We start from the raw sequence: 16,762 nt of genomic DNA on the forward strand, positions 1-16,762 counted from the left end.
AATTGGGCCAACTGGGCTAAAAGGGAATGCTCATCTTCAACCACCTTATACATAGCCTCAAACCTAGTTTTCAAGTCTTTCCAATTTGTGATTACACCATTTGGCAAGTGGTAGAACCAATCTATCGATTTCTCGGTTAATGTTTGCATAAACAATCTCATGACCACATCTTTATGCTGAACGACTATCACACCACATGCAACATTAAATGAATTTAAATTATCATCAACTAAGACCTTCCCATCACCACTACCAAGATTTAGCGGTCCTACTGCAGGTCCCCAAGGATTGTTAAAGATCATTGGAAGAATGATAATAAGAGGTGTGGGGTTAATTATGCTAGGTAAAGCATCACCATCTAATATTAGGGCTTGAATAATGGGAGATACAAGTGATGGAGAAGAAGGGGAAGGAGGCCTACCTTTGGAGCATCTTCTAGGTGTAAAGGAAGCTTGAAAGTTCAGATTTTGCAATTCTTAGAAGACTGGGTCAAATATCCCCTCACGTCTCTGAGACCTAGAGTATCTTCTTGGCTCCAGTTTGTTCACAATTTTCAAGATCTGTAAAGTAGATCAAAACAGAGATAACTCACAAGACAACCTTATATATCTTGTGATCAGGCGACTATTCTTAATGTTTGACTCCCCAGCAAAGTCGCCAAAAATCTGTTGGTTAAAATTTTTTCCCTTCCTTAATTTTATAGTGACTGACTCATGTATGCCCTTTTTGAAAGGAAAATGAAACCAATAGTTGGGTGAACCCGTTATTGATTTACCCTCTGCATAATGGTTCATCTTCCCATATGATATTTAATAAAATTTTAAACATAAACTAACATTAACTTCACTTTTAACTATAAAGCGAGAAAGGCATTCCACATTCATTCATCAACACAATATGAATGCTACAAAGATAAATACTCATATATGCAAAGCCCACAAACTTACACTTCAAGATTTTCCATTTACAAAACTAAATTTACTAATGAAATCAAAATATTATGGACTCTGATCGAGTCTCTCTCATGCCTCAAAGGACAAGGGGGGTCAAGATATTCAAACAAAAGCTAACAATGGATTCTATTTATTAGGTTCATTCACAGACATGATAAGTGGATAATAAAGGAAGTAACATATTTTTCACATAAACATATATCCCAACAGATAATTGTTTTCCATATTCAAACACACAGATTTGAAAGCTGCAGAAACTGTATCATTTCATTCACAGATAAAATGTCTTCACTAAAAATCCATAACATGCCAAAAGAAAAAAAACAAAGTCTGCTAATTCATCTAAAAAAATTTCAAACCATTCCAAAGTCTTATGAAAATGCATTTATAGCCACAACCTGGCCAACAATTAATTAGGGAAACATGGAATTTCTCTTTCCGCCCCATGGTTTCAAAGTAGTTTTAAAAACGAAAAAACTAAACCTAGTCTTCTCAATGGGAAAAATCCAAGAATAAATATCAAGAATACATTTGGGTGAGCTAAGACACACTTTTATCAGCTTCAAGAGACATGGAAGCAGTCAATTTCTTCCAATTTTCATGAGTTGCAAAGAACTTCTGAATAAGCACAAAGTGTGGGAGGCCAATATGGGTGATCCTAGGTTTCCACAATTCTTTTTCTCTGCAGATCTACTCCACCTAATTAGAGTGGTTGCCCAAGTATTCAATGTAGAGGAATAACATGGATTCAATTTTGGCTGAGGTTGATAGGTCACTTGAATCCAATACTTTTGCCTCCTTCATATAATTGATCTTACCCTCAAATGATTCTATTATAACTTCAAGACTTCTGATGGTCTTTCCATATTCTTTTAAGAACTTAATCCCTATTCATTTGAGGTCATTATGCATTGATATGATAAGTTCAACAAGGTGATCAATCAACTTAGCCAACTCACCATATGTCTATTATATTATGGAGTTTCTCCAGTCTATGTTCTTTTTGCAGACATGGAGAATATTATCATCAAGGCTCGGCATAGGTTTTTCATTCAAGAACTTCATCACCCCATATATCTGCACCTCCTACATCTGCATTTCTACCACTGTCCATTTAGATTCCTCCTTTTTCAACCTGTATTTTATGTCTCTAATTCCTTCATGATTGACTAATCATTTTCATATACCTTTCTTAAGTTAATAAAATATTTTGTTCCTGAATAACGAATTCCCTCAAGCCAATCCATAAAAACCTATGTTATCATTCTATATTTTTGAATCTTCTCAAGGGCCTTCTGATTCGTTGGTGACAATTCTTTTAGTTGATACCTCCATATGATAGACATCTTTTTCCCTTGTTCTAGCTCTCATGTTCACCATTTCAATGGAAAAGTCTTTTGATGAACAACTTCATGTGGCTGCATCTACATTAGGATGAGCAATTTATGATGTCCAATTATTAGTATCTTCATCAAAGTCTATTCTTGATATAGTCTTTAATTTATTTGCCTTTGGAGTCCTTCCCAAAATTTTGCTGACCATATCATCTATTGGTACCAAGGGAAGAACTAAGTTCCTCTTCTTGTTGGTCAAGGTATTTTCTAACCAATGAGGATGCTCACTACCGGTTTCTTTTTCTATCAGATCTTTCATTGGGCTAGAAGTGGGTACCATCATGTAGTTTGATATATCAATCCCCTTTGCTCTTAGGCCTTCTATATTACCTTCTTCCTCATTTGTTATCTCAAGTTCCCTCTCTACCATTGTGCTTTCAATTTCAGGGGACAAGTATAAGTCCACAATCACCTAAGGTTCCTTCTTTCCTTTCCCTCTGGTTTTAGATCTTGTAACCCATGTTGATGACCGCTCTTCTAATGAAGCCTTAGCATTACCAACTTCTAGCTTGACCTGTGAAGCACCTATCATAAACTGTGTCATTTTTGAGCTTGAGAAGTAGATAATTACCTTTCCTTTGTTGAATTGTTTTTTTTCTAATTTTGGCTTTTCAAATAGGTTTTAAAGTACTTTGATATGATTAGCATGAAATTCAGTGACACAATCCCCATACTTCTTATACATGTGAGATAACTTTGAAAATACAATTCCTCGCGCATGCATTAATTACACATCACTTTGAAAAACTACCTATCAAAGTAATGATTACTTTCCATTTTTAAAAGTTAATTCCTACTCAAAAAAGTGCTTCAAGTGCTCGGAATATTCGATCGCAGAATAATGATACCCATCTTCGTACATCACATCTTGCCTGATCTTTGAGCCTAGCGGCTAAAAAGATTGAACCATGGAACTGCTAAATTGTTGAACCATAAAGGTTCACTAGTTCAAGGTTCAATTGGGTAGCACAAAGGACTAAAACATTTGGACCCCGAACAAACTTGACCGAATAATGACTTCATTGAACCAATGTACCTACGAACCTTTGAAGTTAATAGAGTGGTTCAACAAAGAAAAGGTTTGACTTTCAATTACATGACTTACAAAATGGGGTCAAAAGACAAAGATTATTTAGACTACAACCACGAGAAACTTTCAGAACAATAAAAAGTCCACAAGGGAATAAATTTACATAGGAGAAACAAATGTGGAATACGAGAGTAACACTCTCCAAAGCGTAGGGTAGCTCTAGTGTCTTATCTTTCTAATTTTAGGGTCTTGCACACACACAAGATTCGTGCACACACTATTTTACTATACAAATTGACTATTTATTGAGGTGGAAATCACCAAAACATGGTTTTGACTGAGGCAAAACACTACATAGCCACCCAAACCCTACATAGCCACCCAAACCCTCTCTTTTCAATTGCAGGTGCAGAAAAAGGTACCTAGAAAGCTTCCTGGATCAGCAAAAGGCACAAGGACAGTGCCAAGGCCTTTAAATACCCAAAATCCATTAGGGAAAGGGGCATGGTGCCCTGGTCCCCCTCAATTTAAGTGATTTTTAATAGTGTGAAGGCTCAAGATCTCAGGATTGTAGGTCTACAATTTTAGCTCTTTGTCAAATCATCAAGGACAGGGGTGTGGCACCCTAGTCCTGGTCAGTTTGGCTAATTTTTTAGAATCAAGTACACATCCAGATTCCTCCCCCTTCTCTTCTTTTAGTATCTTAGTTTCAGATCTGTAAGTATCTCCAATTTCAGTTCATATATGCTTCATTGTTTATCTCCTAGTCTAGTTGATCAAACTTTCACATCTTATCTTCATTTACAACAAGAGGAATAGAAAACCTAAGAGATAATCCTTGTCTCTCTCTTTCTGACAAGAAGTATCCAAAGTGATCTATCTCCCTAGGTTCTTTTGTATTCCCAATGTGTTGGGAAAAGTAGGATTAGGTCCTAGTCACCTGGTCTCGCTTTTTCCCTTACACATTTTGGTGAACCCGACGTGAATCCAATCTTCTTTAATTTTGATTTTTGTTCTCAGATCTAAGTTTTTTTTATATTTCAAATTCAAATTTACTTTACAAGTTTCAATTCCTTACAAATTTAAAAAATTTAGAGGTCAATTTTGTTAAAACCCTAATTTTTCAATTCAAAATTGAACTTGTGGATAGCTTAATTTGGATCATTAATTTCAGATCTGATTTAGGAACACATTTCACTCATAAATTTCATCTTCTAAATAAACATTTAGAGTGCTTTCACTAGTTAAGATTGAACATTTCCTTCTATATTGCATATGTTATCATTTGAAAAAGGAAAATTGTTGGCATGATGCATTCATTTCATAAATGTGATATTGGGTTAGCTTCCCTTGCTTTAATTTTTCCATCTCTTAAATAACCTCCTCCTATCTATAACAACATTTTAGTGTGTAAAAGAGTTGATACCAACCCCTTCAAAACTCTCCCATGCTCTAAGGATGAATATTTGAAGAGTGATCTTGAAAATTCTTCTAAAATGTGCCCTTCCCATCTGGCTGTCTTAGAGGAAGAGGATGATATCATAAAAAAATTTCTTAGTGTTACTTTACCTTCTTTACATTATGCCTCTCTAAATGAAAAGGTATTTATGGACATTGACTTATCTTCTCCTAAATTTGGTCTTACCAAACTGGGCATGTTAGTGCAACAAGAGGTTATGAGCACTTCTTTCAAAGATCTCCTTCCTAAGCATGAGTCTTTGGAGAATGCTGTTCATATCCTCCTAAAGAATACTCCCCTCATGAGGATAATTTTGTGCAAGAATATAATATTGTCCCTAGTTTTCCTAGTGATGACATTTCCTCTTTTCACCTCAATAAAATTCCCACTAGAGATGACACATTAATGAGAAATGCTTCTCCTTGCCCTGAAGCTTGTCTTACCCATAAAGATGCCTTAGAAAAATAAGATCAAATCATAATTAATTTCCTTAATTCTCTCTCCCAAAAATGTCCTATTGAACACATTTTGAGGCAAGAAGATGATTTAAATAGCTGTAGTGATGCTCTCCCTCCTAAGGATGATGAATTAATGAACAATCTTATCCCCTCTCCTAAAATTGGCAATAACAATATGGACATCTTTGTGCAAGATATTTCTAATAACTTTTTCAATGACCTCACTATTTGGGATGAACCATTAGAAGAAGGTATTGATTATTCTTTACCCTATGATAGTAATGTTGTTCACCAAAAGTGATAACCTAAGAACACCTGCAAATCTATCTATGAGATAGCCAATCTAATTCAATGAAACACCTCAGGGCTTGGACAACATAACATAGGATCCTAGTGATCCACTTCAGGTTCTACTAGACCTAGGAGGGGACACCCTTTTGATGCATTAAATACAACAATCACAAACATAAGACTGCATCAACAATAAGTAGACAAACCATTCCACAAGCTCACCAAATTAGGTAACACGTACAGATGGGCTAGATCTTATACAAATAATAGGTGAAATAGAGCTTTGGAATGAGAAGAACACACCCCTAAACATAAAGGGAAATAGATTTATCTTTTAAATTGTTTGATCTGAAAACATCCCCAAACTTGCAAGACTAGTACCTTATCCAAGGGCAACAAAGTCATATATCAAACTGTAAATCAAAGCATGTACTGCAAATCCACCTTCATCATTAAATATCCCTGCATTAATGCCTTACAAAATTGCATTACTCAGCTCACTCATAAAATCATCAGATCCAAAAATATATATCCCATTATCTATGATCTATTACAGAATTTAAATTCTTCCTTGAAGAATGTCTGCAAACAACCACAACAATTTCCTTGAAATTGACAAACTTCAGCCTCCTTGAGGCTTCAATTTATAACAAAGAGATATACATTCAGAGACAAATTCAGTGTGAATTTGTGCATGCCTTATGTACACAAGAACCTATAGCAAAACATCTACAGCAAGAATCAAACTTTATTTTCTAGAAAAAGGACATTGCCCTGTACAATTTTCAAAAGAACTCAAAATTGGAAGCCATCAAATCTGGAGCATTTTTCCAAATTTTTGGAACCCTTACAACTGAGAAGAATTGGGAATAAGAAGGAGAGGGAAGAAAATCAAATCTGCAACTGAAATTGCCAAGTGTCTCCTCTCTAACTGAATTTCACTCCCATGGAAACTACTCCCAAAATATCTCGCATTTGTCAAAATTAACTATCTGACCGGATTCCTCATTTTGAGAGCTTTTCGGCGATGTATAACACTTCATATTTTCAGCAAAAATGAGATCCTGAGCGAATTAATCCTCAACATGTGCATATCATTTAATTTTTTTGAATTTTAATATAGTTTAAACTATATCATTAATCTACATTTAATTTTAATTTTTGCTCCTTTTGTGCCTGACGCCTTGCCACATGCCGGGATCTGATTGGTTGATGGGGTTGACCAGATGCCACCTGGGATGACACCTTGTCACTCTGCCACGTGTCGACTTACTTGTTGTCCACCTAGGTGCTACCTCTATGCCATGTCATCACCACATCATCACCATTGGACTGCCACCTCACCGGGGCCCACCTGCTGGACCACTGACTAGACTTGCCACCTCATCAGGACCCGAACTGCAATCTTCCTTTCACCATTTCACGGCCTTTATCCGGTGTGCATCTTCACTACACGAAATCGTGCGAGCTCTCGATCTTCATCAAACTTGCATGTTCTTTAACCTTGCTGCTTTTCACCATTTCGCGTTCCACCATTTCATGGACTTTAACCAACGAGCAACTTTCCTTCGCGAAGCAGCGTGGATCATTCGATCTCTCAAAACATGCACGATCTTTACCTCTTTTTGTTGTTTCGTAGGGTTTAACTGGCGAGCATCTTCGGGCTCTGAAATCACGTGCTTCGTCAGATCCTCTGCAACATGCTCATTGGTTAAGCCAACCCTTCTTTGCAAAATTTGCCTGTTTGCCTCAGGAAGCATGCCTATGTGGGGTCCACCTGGTCACCACTCAGTCACCTCTTTCATCACCTCGAGATCCGCACCCACACGTGGGCCCACCTTGGGCACCCATAGGCACCATCTGTCAAAATCCCAGAGGCTTTGACATATTAGATGTGTGTGGTTTTGGATATACACACCAAAATAGACCGTTTCCCAATGAATGTGGGATAAACGGTTTTACCTGAAACTTCATTTTTTGAAGCTTTGCCTAAGATTTAATGGTGATTTTTGTGGGCTATTCACCTTGCTATGGCATAGAGGGAGGAGATGATAATTGCACACCTACTAATTGCATTTGCTTGAAGGTTTCTATTGCTTTTTCACAAGTCATGTGAAGCCTTGAGTCTTCTACAATTTTCAACACCATGTCCAGGGAGGTCTTCTACTGGCATTTACTTGAGTTTCTCTATGCTGAAATTATATGCCTCTTACCTTATGTTTCTACATTCTCTAGACCCCGCATGGGCTGCATTTGAAAACTTCTACTCCCTTTCCAAGCACCATATAGGAAAAGGAAGAGATTGTTGTTCACGTTTGGTTCTTCACATGGGGGGAGGAGTATGCACCATCTATTTGCATTTGAAAATCAATGCTACTGCTGCAATCACATTACATTTGTTGAGTCCTCTTACTGCTGCCAAAGGCCACATGTGGGGAGGAGGGAGCTACTGCAGTATTGTGGTGTTTGAGCATACACCTGCCAAAAGCCATTTGCTAAGGTTTAAAACCAATGTTGTTAATTCCATGTAGCAAACTTCCACACAGAGTGCATTGACCACATTGTGGAGGATGCAACATTCATTTGTTTTTTAAAAAAAAGTCTGAAGCCTCCTTCAAAAACCATGCCACACACAAGGGGGAAATATCTCTACTGCCCACCTTGATTCTACACCTATGGAAAGACTGCTATTTGCTTAGGCTATCGGGGGGTTCTGAAGTTTTCAACGCGGGAGGAGAAGATTCATAACAATCTGTGTTCAACTCCCCTCACCATCCACCACGTGACCATTTGAAATTTCCTACAGTTCCTTCTACAATCTCCACACCTTCTCTAATACCACGTTGCAGCAAGGAAAGAGGATATGGCATTAATTTTCAGTTGCTTGTTGTTTATAAAATAAAATGCCCACTCCACACTCTACTATGTTTTTACCTCTACAAACCCACCATAGACGTGGAAGGAGATCTCTGGCTGGCAATAACTTGTCTTTCCTGGTTGAGCACACCAAAATCCAACCATTTTGGAACCATAACATTAGTTGGTTCAATAAGTATGAATGGTATTCTTGAGACTCCACTTTGTGTCCTCTGTGTCATTCTATATGATGGTGTGAAATAAAAAGAAGAGGTTACCTCAATTATGCAAATTCTGGTAATTAGGCATACATAAAATTCCCAATTTTCTTGTCAAAGGCATACCATCATTGTCTTCTCTTCACAATGATTAGACTAACAAACATCTAATCGGCAAATTTCTTTAGCATCATCATTTTTCAAAAGGGAGATTGCATACCATGAAAACTGAACAATTCACCACAAAAACTAATGCACAAGCATGGGCCAGGTCGGGCCCCAAAGTGGGTCCGACTAAAAAAAAATTTTGTTTTCAAGCGGTTGGCCTTTGAAATGCTTCAAAAACCTTAAACACACCTCTGAAAATGATTGGCATCACTTTCGAATCATCTGACTGAATTTTGCAACCTTCAAGCAGTTACGCCACATTTTCGCATTTAATCGCAAAGACGTAATTTTCAAACCTATTAAAACACCTTTCTGGATCTCGCCGTCTGATAGACATGTACTCTGATATGCAAGCATGAAATCTACCAAATGGTTTCTCAAGATGAGTCCCAAGCGAAGAGATATTAATCGGCAAAAATGACAAACTGGCTTTGTCAACATTACAGACCTGATGAAGTCAATGTCCTGGCAACACATGACACCTTTCTCAAAAATATCAAAAGACCTACGTAGGCCCTCAAATTTGAAACACAGGTACCTTGAAGTACATATTAAAACTTTTAATTCTTGGTTTGACCAAAAGACTGACAGGATGCAAATGGTGCACTCATGAAAATGGCTACATTAACTGATAAAGCACTGAAAGTACGGATAACTGAAAATGATAGCTAAATGAACCCTTTTGCAAACCGACTAAACAGATTGGTAGGAGCCTGAAACTGGAAACATAGCTCATCATTTATATCAGCATTAACCCAGAAGAAACATTTTGGCATGACACCCACTGAGGCAACTTTTACACTTATGCGAAACAATGCTCCGACTAGCTATCGAAACGGGGACTAGTCAAACCACACAAACTACAAACGGATTTGGCTTTGAAAACTGAGCAAATGGATTCATCAAGACTTCAAATTTTGTAGGGTAACTCACTTTTATGCATACAATTGAATCCATTTTGAATTTATTCATGAAAATCAACAGGGCAAAAGATGTAATCACTCAAAGTAGGCTACTCAATAAAATCTGCATTTGTGCTTAAAATGCACCTTCAGCTCACCCCTTGAAATGAGTACCTGATAAACTCATCCAAATTGAATTTTGAAAGTTTCACATCACTGCATAGGCCAAATGAAAGGCGTGGGACATGAATCCCGGGCCTTACCCTATGAAAATCAACCGGCTCCATTTTGCCCTCTCACAAACTAGGCCATTCAAACTGACTTATTTAGGTAATTTTCTGACATGTAGAGCAAAAATTTGAATTGGGCCTCTAAAATTGACTCAAATTTAATGAGTCCCAACAGTGGCTCTGACTGGGGATGGTTGATTGCAAGATCAACACAAGAATCCAGATATCTTTGGTTAAGCAGACCACCCAAAAACGGATCATTCTTCTCTTCTCATTTCATTTCAAAAAATAGGGCTTCCTTATTCTACCCAAATAGTAGGGCACTTAATTGAATACCACGCAACTAAAGCAAAGCAACTATACAAGATATACAAACATACTCACAACTGATCATAGGCTGCTCCCCTTACAAACATTTACCTCTGTCAAAAATCTGATTCTCATCTCTTGATATCATGATCAAAACAAAGGCACCTTCGAGTAACAATTGAGCATAATCATTATAATCAACCTCTATTGTCTCATTACTGCAACAGCTGGTGTGCATACCTCTTGTCTGATTCTGAACTTTGTAATCACACACTACTTCAACAAAAATAAAACCATGAGACAACTCACCATAAAGGCTTTCCCACAAGCTGCCATACACCTCCCTATCGCACTCAGCTTTATCATTTGCAAGGACATCATCATGCTGAACTTGAAAAATAAAACACTCATTTTCAAGATTGAAATTCCTATCAGCACATGTCTTATTACCATTTAAATTAATAGAACAAGGGACACTACTAACCAACTGATGCAAACAAGGAACATGAATGTTACAATCCGGATGTGATACTTCACTATGCTGATCACACCTCATACTATCCTTGCTTATCAAACTAAAAACCTCTGCATTCTCAACATCCCATTCATGGAAAAGAATGCATACCTCTGGCTGAAGCAAATCCTTAGCTAACTCTTTTTCTTTCAGGCTTACATCCACCTGAAACACTTTCATTTGTGGTTTTAAATGATCATCACATAACCCATGCCTCTTACCTTCATCATGAAATAATTTTTTACAACCCATGCTATTGTTGTTCGGAATTTCATCAGTATTATGGACCAGTTCATCATTTACAACATCTAGTTGATCAGTTATTTCTTCATACAAAGGGTTAGAAACAAAATGAAGAATCCCCTTATGAACATTATGAAACTGAAGTGGTTGGTCTGTATCTATATCAGCATTGAATAGAACATTAGTAAAATTTCTAAAGATACCATCCATTCGATCATCATAATCATCTTAATCAAACAAAGAAGAAATTGAAACTTGGCTGGAACAATCCTCGGTGTTCCATGTTTCACATCCATAAGATTTTATCCTATGACCATCATTCTAAAAATGAAGATAATCATACTTATCTTGCCACAATTGATCTTCTTCACCAATAGAACACTCGTCATCAGCCAAAGAATGAAAATGAACATCGCTGCTATTTACTTCATCTGATAAGTTTTCAGCATGTTCACAAAAATTTTCTGTCATAAAACCATATGTTAGATCAACATGTTCATCAAGTGTACAAGCATTCAATTCACAGTCCTTTTCCGAAGAATTCTCTTCACTATATTGTAGAAGGTCTTTATCAACAGCTCGAAGGATCTCCAACATTTGAACCTTCTTGTCCACTACTTCAAGAGCTTTCCTAAGTTCTACAATCTGTTGAAGTTGTATTACACTTTGCTGTTCCATGTGAGATTCCGTAGAAACTTGTCCATCCGTGTGTGCTATATTTTCATTGCCATCATGTGCACCCTTGAAATTTTCTGAATTAACTTTGTGCATAACTTTCAAAATAGAAAGATCATCAACATGATTACAAGAAGTGAAATCTAAAAATAGATTTACTTCATCCTCAACACAAGTGATATTATCAATGTTTAAGTGAGGGTCAACTATCATTTGCACCAAACAATTCTGATTTTCATCATATGACACATTTTCACTTGCACAAACAACAACATTTAGTAATTCCTTTGTATTTGGTATTTCAACATCAAATACATCAGCAACATGTAAAGATTTATGGTCATCACCATCACTATTTTCATTAATATTATCCTGGAGAGATGCATGATTCACTTGGTAGTTGGCAACCACATAATCAGCATAACCGGCATACAAATCAAATGGTACATATCCCTTACATATATCTACCTCTGTATCAACATTTTCACAACACTTCCCATTGATCATTCCATCATTACTATGAGAGACAACTGGCATTAACAGCAAAGGTTCTTGACTCTCATTCAAATCTGAAACACATGCATCAACAAAGCCATTCGGAACTGTAGAGCTTGATGCACCTAGACACAGAATGATTTGCTGAGTCTCACATGGTATTTCACCATTGAAGGTGCTTTGATAAGAAACTACAGCAGACACAAATTTCTTGGCTATCCCAAATTTCAAATTATTTTCCATGTCCCTAGCTGTGTTAAAAGATTCATACAAGGTTTTGGGTTCTTTGTTTCTCAATAAGATGCTCATCTTTTCATCAAATGCACTCATATAAACATCCAGACATACTTTATCATCAAGTTTATACTTTCTAGAAATTTTAGACAAAGCTTGTGAAAATCTGATATTAAATGTTGGTACCAATTCATCTTCCCCGATTTGTATATAAGTGAATTCTTTTAGCCAGTCATTATCACTTATCTTTTCATCAAATTGATCCATGAAATCTGAAATTAATTCTTCCCATGAGGAAATACAATCTACCGGCAAAAAAGAGAACCAATCCCTTGCATCCTCTTTCAATGACTGGACGAATAACTTCATGCACACATCCTTTTGGCAAATTTCAAATTCTCCTATCAAATCTGAAAATCTTTTCACTTGTTGACATGCTGATTCTAATTTCTTTCCACTGAAAATGGGCAAATATTTTCTAATTTCTATGGGTATGGGATTTGGGTAACCCAGAATACCTTCAAAGTTTAGAGCAGCATAATACTTCATACTGAAACTCTTTCTATTACATGGTTGTGACATTTCATTGGACATGGTCATATGTGGATAAGATTGGGGCTAAAAAAATTCACTACACATTTCTTCCTTACTTCCACAAATGATTATACAATCTTGGATAAAAACTTCAAGCACATATCCTTATACTGAAACTATTTCACAACATTGCTTGACACAAAGCTCTTCCTAAATTTGCATGCTACGGAAGATAACATACACTAAATATTTTAGCAGCATAGATATGCAAACTAATTTGAAAACTTCTCTTTCCCTCTTTACTAGTGTTGTTCACTAAATGGGAAAATGACATTACACATTCTAATTTTCAGAACACATATCTTTGCATTTGAAACCTCTAAAAAATACCTGGAGATTTGCAGCTGTAAAACTTGTAGATCTAAAGATTTACTTCACATTTTAGCACTGTCTTTTACCTCAGAGTCACCACCTCTTGCATAGAGGACATTTTGAATAGCAGAATGCCATCCAACACAAATTTTAATTCTCTGTTTCTCCTTCAAACTCATTGCAACAAACACTCTTCCAGGCTATTTTAACACTAGTATGAACCACAGAGTCACCACCCAAATAAGGAATTGGGGAAAAGTTTGTATACAGCTGCAAGAACTTCTTACAACTTTGAACAAATACAATTTACTATTACCTTTCATAAAATATAACATGAAACTCATGGATACTTGCAGATCCAGAATAAGGAACACTTTCTAACTCATAAAATCACTTTCACACTCTGTGCACACACAATGGACAGACTAGCTGGATGAATTTAGGCAATTTCCATTTTCAGTTCCCCAACAGAGTCGCCATTTTTGTTGTTCACCAAAAGTGCTAACCCAAGAACACCTACAAATCTATCTATGAGATAGCCAATCTCAAACAATGAAACACCTCAGGGCTTGGACAACATAACATAGGATCCTAATGATCCTCCTGCACTTCAGGTTCTGCTAGACCTAGGAGGGAAAACCCTTTTGATGCATTAAATACAACAATCACAAACATAAGACTGCATCAACAATAAGCAGACAAACCATTCCACAAGCTCACCAAATTAGGTAACACGTACAGGTGGGCTGGATCTTATACAAATAATAGGTGAAATAGAGCTTTGGAATGAGAAGAACACACCCCTAAACATAAAGGGAAATAGATTTATCTTTTAAATTGTTTGATCTGAAAACATCCCCAAACTTGCAAGATTAGTACCTTATCCAAGGGCAACAGAGTCATATATCAAACTGTAAATCAAAGCATGTACTGCAAATCCACCTTCATCATTAAATATCCCTGCATTAATGCCTTACAAAATTGCATTACTCAACTCACTCACAAAATCATCAGATCCAAAAATATATATCCCATTATCTATGATCTATTACATAATTTAAATTCTTCCTTGAAGAATGCCTGCAAACAACCACAATAATTTCCTTGAAATTGACAAACTTTAGCCTTCTTGAGGCTTCAATTTATAACAAAGAGATATACATTCAGAGACAAATTCTATGTGAATTTGTGCATGCCTTACATACACAAGAACCTGTAGCAAAACATCTACAGCAAGAATCAAACTCTATTTTCTGGAAAAGGACATTACTTGTACAATTTTGAAAAGAACTCAGAATTGGAAGCCATCAAATCTAGAGCATTTTTCCAAATTTCTAGAACCCTTACAACTGAGAAGAATCGGGAATAAGAAGGAGAGGGAAGAAAATCAAATCTGCAACTGAAATTGCCAAGTGTCTCCTCTCTAACTGAATTTCACTTCAGTGGAAATTGCTCCCAAAATATCCCACATTTGTCAAAATTAACTACCAGACCAGATTCCTCATTCTGAGAGCTTTCCGATGATATATAACACTTCATATTTTGAGCACAAATGAGACCCTGAGCGAATTAATCCTCAACATGTGCACATCATTGAAATTTTTTGAATTTTAATATAGTTTAAACTATATCATTAATCTGCATTTAATTTTAATTTTTGCTCCTTTTGTGCCTGACGCCTTGCCACGTGGCGGGATCTGATTGGTTGATGGGGTTGACTAGATGCCACCTGGGATGACACCATGTCACTCCACCACATGTCCACTTGGTTGTCATCCACCTAGGCGCTACCTCTGCACCACGTCATCACCACTGGACTACTGACTGGACCTGCCACCTCATCGGGACCCAGACTGCAATCTTGCTTTTGCCATTTCACGGCCTTTATCCGGCAATCATCTTCACTCCATGAATCGCACGAACCCTCGATCTTCATCAAACCTGCATGTTCTTTAACCTTGCTCCTTTTCGTTATTTCGCGTTTCACTATTTCGCGGACCTTAACCAGCGAGCAACTTTCCTTCGCGAAGCAGCGTGGATCGTCCGATCTCCTGAAACATGCACGATCTTTACCTCTTTTCATTGTTTTGTAGGGTTTTACTAGCGGGCATCTTCAGGCTCCGAAATCATGCGCTTCATCGGATCCTCTGCAACCTGCTCACTAGTTAAGCCGGCCCTTCTTTGCAAAATTCACCTATTTTCCTCGAGAAGTGTGCCTGCATGGGGTCCACTTGGTCGCTGCTCAGTCACCTCCTCCATTGCCTCAAGATCCGCACCCACGCGTGGGCCCACCTTGGGCACCCATAGGCACCATCCGTCAAAAGCCCAGAGGCTTTGACATATTAGATGTGTGTGGTTTTTGATATAAACACCAAAATAGACCATTTCCCAGCAAATGTGGGATAAACGGTTTTACCTGAAACTTCATTTTTTGAAGCTTTACCTGAGCTTTAATGGCAATTTTTGTGGGTTATTCACCTTGCTATGGCATAGAGGGAGGAGATGATAATTGCACACCTACCAAATACATTTGCTTAAAGGTTTCTATTGCTTTTTCACAAGCCACATGAAGCCTCGAGTCTTCTGCAATTTTCAACACCATGTCCAGGGAGGTATTCTACTGGCATTTACTTGAGTTTCTCTGTGCTAAAATTATATGCCTCTTACCTTATGTTTCTACATTCTCCAGACATCGCATGGGCTGCATTTGAAAACTTCTACTCCCTTTCCAAGTACCACGTAGGAAAAGGAAGAGATTGTTGTTCATGTTTGGTTCTTCACATGGGGGGAGGAGTATGCACCATCTGTTTGCATTTGAAAATCAATGCTACTGCTACAATCACATTACATTTGCTGAGTCCTCTTACTACTGCCAAAGGCCACATGTGGGGAGGAGGGAGCTACTGTAGTATCGTGGTGTTTGGGCATAAACCTGCCAAAAGCCATTTGCTAAGGTTTAAAACCAATGTTGTCACTTCCATGTAGCAAACTTCCATGTAGAGTGCATTGACCACGTTGTGGAGGATGCAACATTCATTTGTTTTTTAAAAAAAAGTCTGAAGCCTCCTTCAAAAACCACGCCACACACCAGGGGGAAATCTCTCTACTGCCCACCTTGATTCTACGCCTATGGAAAGACTGATGTTTGCTTAGGCTATGGGGGGGGTTTTGAAGTTTTCAATGTGGGAGGAGAAGATTCATAACAATCTGTGTTCAACTCCCCTCACCATCCACCACATGACCATTTGAAATTTCCTGCAGTTCCTTCTACAATCTCCACACCTTCTCTAATACCATGTTGCAGCAGGGAAAGAGGATATGGCATTAATTTGCAGTTGCTTGTTGTTTATAAAATAAAATGCTCACTCCACACTCTGCTACGTTTTTACCTCTGCAAACCCACCATAGACGTGGAGGGAGATCTCTG

This window comes from Cryptomeria japonica, chromosome 6, assembly GCF_030272615.1.
Source record: "Cryptomeria japonica chromosome 6, Sugi_1.0, whole genome shotgun sequence".
NCBI classification, from domain to species: domain Eukaryota; kingdom Viridiplantae; phylum Streptophyta; class Pinopsida; order Cupressales; family Cupressaceae; genus Cryptomeria; species Cryptomeria japonica.